The sequence below is a fragment of the Vicia villosa genome, unplaced genomic scaffold (assembly GCF_029867415.1).
Source record: "Vicia villosa cultivar HV-30 ecotype Madison, WI unplaced genomic scaffold, Vvil1.0 ctg.005925F_1_1, whole genome shotgun sequence".
Lineage (NCBI taxonomy): Eukaryota > Viridiplantae > Streptophyta > Magnoliopsida > Fabales > Fabaceae > Vicia > Vicia villosa.
In genome coordinates, this window is record NW_026706695.1 from 10,576 (window position 1) to 17,007 (window position 6,432).

The 6,432-nt window shown below is 36.1% G+C and overlaps 1 long non-coding RNA gene across 1 annotated transcript; it reads right to left on the reverse strand.

The window, feature by feature from the left end:
* Nucleotides 1-724: 724 nt before the first annotated feature.
* Nucleotides 725-1,864, reverse strand: LOC131642849 (uncharacterized). Its single transcript, XR_009296051.1, has 2 exons — nucleotides 1,715-1,864; nucleotides 725-1,573 (listed from the first exon to the last, which is right to left on the reverse strand). It is a non-coding gene; the product is annotated as an uncharacterized LOC131642849 (long non-coding RNA).
* Nucleotides 1,865-6,432: the final 4,568 nt, after the last annotated feature.

A 6,432-nucleotide genomic window follows, 5' to 3' on the forward strand; every position in this document is an offset into this window, starting at 1 on the left:
AGTATTTCTGCAGGAGTTTATCTCCTCATCCCCCGCCGAATGCGACAATGGGATCAAGTCATACAAAGATTTTATTACAACATCTCAGGAGCGCCCAAAATTCGGGCATTCTTTGATATTTAAGTCTCTTTTACGCAGGAGAGATCGAGATATCAATCTCTCTCCCTCCGGATAAAAGAAACTTAAATAGGGGCATCTGTCATACCCTAATTTTTGACCCCCCTGAGATGTCACATCCTAGGCGTCAAATTCAAAAATGTTTCTTGATCGGTTTGGAAGTCGTGATCAAGATTTCATTCATTCACTCGTTCATTGCAAGATAATTTCATGTTCATGGAGTTTTTCATTTGAAGTGCGCCATTTTCAATTTGTGGATTCAAGAGGATTGGTTGGAATTTATTTCGTGACATTTGGCCTATTCATCATGGTGAAGAAAATTGTTTCTTATGGATTATTTGGAAGATGATACAAGTTTGAAACATTTCATGGAAATTTCATCAAAATCGCAAGAAATATCTTTTAGTCCATTTTATTGAAATATTATTTCAAGTATGGTTTAAAACCATAAATTCAAGAATTCAAAGTTCATTGGTGCAAGAATGTTCTTCACATTACTTCAAGGAATTTCCATTCAAGAATTATCATGGATCATTTGGATTTGCAAAATTCGAAATTCATTCAAAGGACATCCAATATTCATGTTTCGTACAACTTCATTCAAAGATTTCAAAGGAAATTCAAACATCCACAAAGGAAGATCATTCTTTACAAGGTTCTAAATTCCAAAGTGGACTTCATTCAAAATTCAAGATTACATTCAAAGTTCCAAGAATACAAGTTCATACAAATTCTTTTGGAATTACAAGAATAAAAGAAAATACAAAAACATTATTGAATTCATTCTTGAAATCTTCAAGTATCCATTCTTGATGTCCAAGTCTCCTTCTTCGTGTTTTCTTCAAAAGTCCTCATATGACATGAAAGAAAAAGAGACATAAAAGGGGTGAATTTAGCAAAAGTTCAAATCAAGTCAAAAGTCAAAGAAAGTCAAAGAAGTCAAAGATAGATTTTTATGTCATAAATTTCTACAACTTAGAGATATCATAAAATGACATGAAAATTTTCTCACATGGCTTATGTCATAAAGGAATATTTTGGCTTATGTCATGTGGAATCTTTTTGCTTATGTCACAATGGATATTCCTTTCTTACAAGAATCACAAACTTGGCTACAAAGTTACATAATGCCTAACATATCCTTTTCTTTGCCTATAAATAGAGGGCTCTTTCTCATTCAAAAAACACACCAAAGCAACTTAAATTCTTGCTTTCTCTCTTCTCTCTATTGCTCATATATTGTTCAATAGACCTCTTGGCAAGAAGAAATTCTCAAGCCAAGAGATTCTCTATTGGAGGTGAGCATTCTAGTTACAAAGTAAGGAAGAAGAAAAAGGTAATTCTTCATACCTTTCTTGAAGATCTTCATCTTCAAGCTTCCAACAACTTGAAGTTCCATCTTCAAGGTGCTCCCATAAGTCCAAAGAGGTGTTGTGGCATCACCTTCATCAAAAGCCTACAACAATTTCAAAGAAAGAGAGGTTGTTAGTAACAACAATTCAAAGTTGTTCTACAACAATCAACAACAATTTGAGGGTGTTCTCCAACAACACCACCCGAAATTTCCAGAAGAAAGAAAGGAGGGTCGAAGCCATACCTCCGAACTTCAGTGGCAGCCCCACATCATCTTCAATACAGCACCCGACGCTTCCAGCAACAAGTTATGGTGAAGCTGTAACAACGAAAAATTGCAACAAAAATTCAGCAATATCAAACATTCATCACAGTTCCGAAGAGATCAACAACAACAATTTACGATACATAGTTGTACAACACAGCAGCAATAATCCAGAAAACAAAAGTAGCAATCAACACGTACCTCGATAGAATCCGGCGAACACCTCCTTGCCGTAAGTAAGTCACTTCCACTTTCACGCTCAATATTGCTGTTAGTTATTGTCGTGTATATTCTGAAAATCAAAAGTAGAGAAAGCATGACTTACTGTTGCTACTGAATTGTACCATGAAAAATAAAATTGAGAAAAAAAGCACACCTGGATTTTCACTTCTGTTTGTGAAATCGGGTTACAAGTTAATGTTGTTCTTGATTGGTTGAGTTTCAAACAAAGCTCCTCCCATGGCCGCGGTAGAAGAAAACCGTGAGGGAGGGAGTTGTTGTTTGTTTACAAAGCACCGAGTGAAAAATTGTTGTTGACATTTGCGAGAGAAGTGATGATAAAGATGAAAAATCACCATGGTTGAAACTCAGTAAGTTCTGTTGTTGTTCACCGTGAGAAGAGAGAAACCGAGAGAGATTCGTGTTGTTGTTGTTGTTCCGAGAGAATAAGGCAATTTTTTGGTTGTTGTTGTTTCTCTGATGTTTTCTCAGAACTATCGTGAAAGAGAGAAAGGGAAAAGAGGCGCTGCCTCTAGGTTTTGTTTTAGGGTTTTTTTAAGAAACCAACCCTTGTGTTAAGAGCAGAGGCGGATCCGGGTCTCTTTGACCCGACCCGGTCCGGTCCAGATTGTTTTTTTTTATTTTAATTCAGCATATTGGGCTGCACACCTCCCTTTCAGATTTTGAACCTCCTCAGGCCCAATTATTAAATTTTTCTAAGTATTTCTTTTAGAAACTATTTTTCATAAAAAGTATTTAGTATTTTATTTTAAATATAGGATTTAGTTTTATTTTCTAATCCTTATTAAAATACCAAAAAATATATTAGATACATATTTTTATTTATGTTTTCTAATTATTTTCTTCTTTCATAAAAACTACAAGAATATATTTTCTTAGATTAATTTTGTTTAAGTTTGATGTTTTCATATTATTTTGTGTAGTTAATCATTTAAATTTCTATTTGATTACTGTTGCACATTATTATTATTTTCTCACTTTTACCCGAGACTCCGAGATTATTTCTCCGTTGTCTTGTGGATTTGTCTGTTTGTTTGGTCTTCCATTTGCTGTAAAAGTTCTTAAACAATTACTGGAAGATCATGAAATGCTGTAAGCTGCGAGCTTATCCGATGTTTCTTTTCTGCTGGTGTGAATGCTTAACATCTGTTGAGATCCCAATTTATTCCAAGCATATCATTTGAGGATCAAGGTAACACCTCAAACTCAGAAATCCGGTTTCTCATTCTTCGAGGTAAGCCTAAAACTCTTAAACTGTTTTCATAACAGTAATCATTTCAAATCAAATAATCAACTGTTTTCGCAACAGTAATCATTCAAAAATCACAAATCATTTTCAAATAGCTTTTGTAACCAGTACTGTAAAGTACTGGGCCTCTAATAGAGTGTAAGTCCCAAAAAACCTTCTCTTCTTAGCTTGTTTTCAAAACTGTATTTTCAAAATCTTCTTTCTGTTTTCAAAACATTCTTCTGGTATTTGAAGGGCATTATTCCCGGTGAAACTCTTCAGATACCTATGTGACCTTTGTCCATCTTCACTTCTTCTGTTTTCAAAAACCATTAACTGTTTATCATATATATTCAACTGTTAATCAAACAACAAAAATACTGTTGAGGCTCTGTACATACTTCTTCAATGGCCTCCACTCCATCCAGGTTAGGCTTTACAAGCTTTCAATTTACAGTCTTTGTTTAAATTACTGTCAAATATAAACTGTGCATATATATTAGTTTAGAACTGCGTTTGAGTATAAACCTTAGGACAGTTAAACTATATATATATTATAGGAATATGACCTAGGATTGAGAATGTCTTCCCGGTGAAGGCTCTTTCCTAATTAGAGATCTGTAGTTCAAACCCCCAAGATGAATTATTCCCGGTGAAACATCTTGGCAAAAACCTTAGAATCCAAATAAATAGGACACATCCACCCAAAGAGGAATTATTCCCGGTGAAACCTCTTACCCATTTGCTTAGAGCCAAAATAAGTTCAAAACTACATAGCTTTCTCTTGTGCTATAACAAGGACCCTCGATTAGCCTCCTCTTGGGCTTTGTACAAGGACCCACAGGCTTCTTAAAAGCATTTCCAGCTTCCTCTTGAGCTTGTATACAAGGACCCATCAGGTTTCTTATAAACATAGGAACAGGTCTTTAGTCACCTATTAGCCTACCCTGGTGAGTTTCTTCCAATTTAAACCAGACTTTAAACAAGCTAAGTTTGTCTCAATTTTACATTGAGTACACCTTTTGGAATGAGAGACATGGACAGTCTCTGTCACCCTTATCTTCATCAATCTTCCTCAGTAGAGTCTAGGATCCATGTTTTGGTCATCCTCAGCATTGAGTCAGCCTTCATCTTGGGCTTTAAACAAGAAGTCTCCCCTAGATAATCTTTCTGCCAATCTTTTCATCTTTAATAATTAATGGAGTGCTACCCAAATCATTCATTTCAATAAAAACCCCTGGAAAGGGTTAGCCTCCAACACATTCTTTTATTCTTTCAAAACCCCTGGAAAGGGTTAGCTTCCACACATTCCTTCATTTCAATAAAAATCCCTGGAAAGGGTTAGCTTCCACACATTCCTTCATTTCAATAAAAACCCCTGGAAAGGGTTAGCCTCCAACAGTCAGTTAATTAATAAATAAAGATTCATTTCTCTTAGGAGATAATTTCCCCAAAAGAGTCAAAACCCCTGGAAAGGGTCAGCCTCCAAAACAAACAAAAAAACATGATAAAGTCAATCTTTCACAAACAATTCTACCAGCTGAGTCAAAATCCCTGGAAAGGGTTAGCTTCCAAAGAAAAACAGTCTTTTTAATCTCCAGTAGAGTCAAAACCAACAAAAACAGTTAGCCTCAACCTTGGGCTTCATACAAGGCACCTAAATAATAAAACTCCCCTGTCAAGAGTCAGCCTCAACCTTGGGCATTGTACAAGGCAGATAATAGAGTCTCCCCAGTGAGTTCTTCATCACTCAGTAGCCACAACCTTGGGCTTTGTACAAGGCATATAAACCATGTTTTCATGTGTCGAAGATTCCTAACACTTAGGATCTTTCCCCATAGAGTCATCCATACTCAATTCATTAAAAAAAGAGTCCGCCACAACCTTGGGCTTTGTACAAGGCAGGAAATAATGTTTTCCCTAACTAGAGTCATAGTATAAAAAACCCAATTTTCTCAGCAGTCAGCCACAACCTTGGGCTTTGTACAAGGCACACAAATAGAGTCTCCCTAAACAGAGTCAGCCTCAATTCTGGGCTTTGTACAGAACACAAAAATACCCTGTAATTAACCCCCAGTGGAGTCATCTCCCAGAGTCAAATAATCATTAATAAATCAATCAAAAAGCCTCAAGCTTGGGCCTCATTCAAGCCAGCTAAAGTCAAATCTTTTATACAGTAGATAGACATAGCTTATCTCTATAGATAGATATTTTTACTACTCTACCACATTCAAACAAACAAACATTTCAATTTCAATTTCAATTTTAATCAAGTCTCCCATTTAGGATTTTGAAAGGCATGAGCTGGCAGTAAAACCCAGACATGTGACAACTTTCCCTAATTTGGACGAGCATCTTTCTTTCATTTAAGAGGCATCTGACTGGCATACTTGTACACCCAAGTAAGGTCCCCCTCTTGAATGAAATGAATTCAGTTATTCTGTCACTCCTTCAAATGTTTGTGGTAGAATAGTATTAATACCTCTCTGTAGAGATAATTTCATGTCTCTTTACTGAAAACAGAGATTTAATTCCAAGCTTCAACCTTGAGCTTCAAGCAAGGCACCAAAAACATTAATTTCCCTAGTTAGTTCCCCGAACTACATTAAGCTCTGACTTCCACTAGGGATATGTAGGCATGAGGTTCACAAGAAATCTCAGCGAGCTAATAAAATACCAAAAATAGTCAGTCTGTCTATCTGTCTGTCTTTTCAAAATAATTCAATTCCTTCTCCTAACACAAAGGAGAAACTTTCCCAATCATTAGCAGCAAACACAAACACAAATGACACAGAGAAGGTTCCTGTAGAGTACTACAGATATGTAGGGTGTTTAAACACTTCCCTATGTATAACCGACCCCCCGGACTCCAGAATTTCTAGTCTAGGTGAATTCCCCACACTTAGCAAAACTCCTAGGGTTTAGTTGAGATCTTTTTTCCCCTTTCCTATTCGTAGGACAAATAAGAAAGTTCGTGTGATATCGTAGGAAGAACTGAAACAAAATTCATCCCACCACGGGCGCATTCTCCTTCCAAATTTCGCGTGAAGGGTTTAAGCGTGCCGTCCTCCCAAGTGAAACGGGGAGGTAAAGAAAACGACACCACACCCATCTGTTTAGATTTCAATTTTATCTTAATTTTGTTTTCTTTTAATTTTTGCTTCACAAATTCTTTTTTACTCAAATAAAAAAACCAATAAAAATTTGTTTTAGATATTTTAGGGTGTGT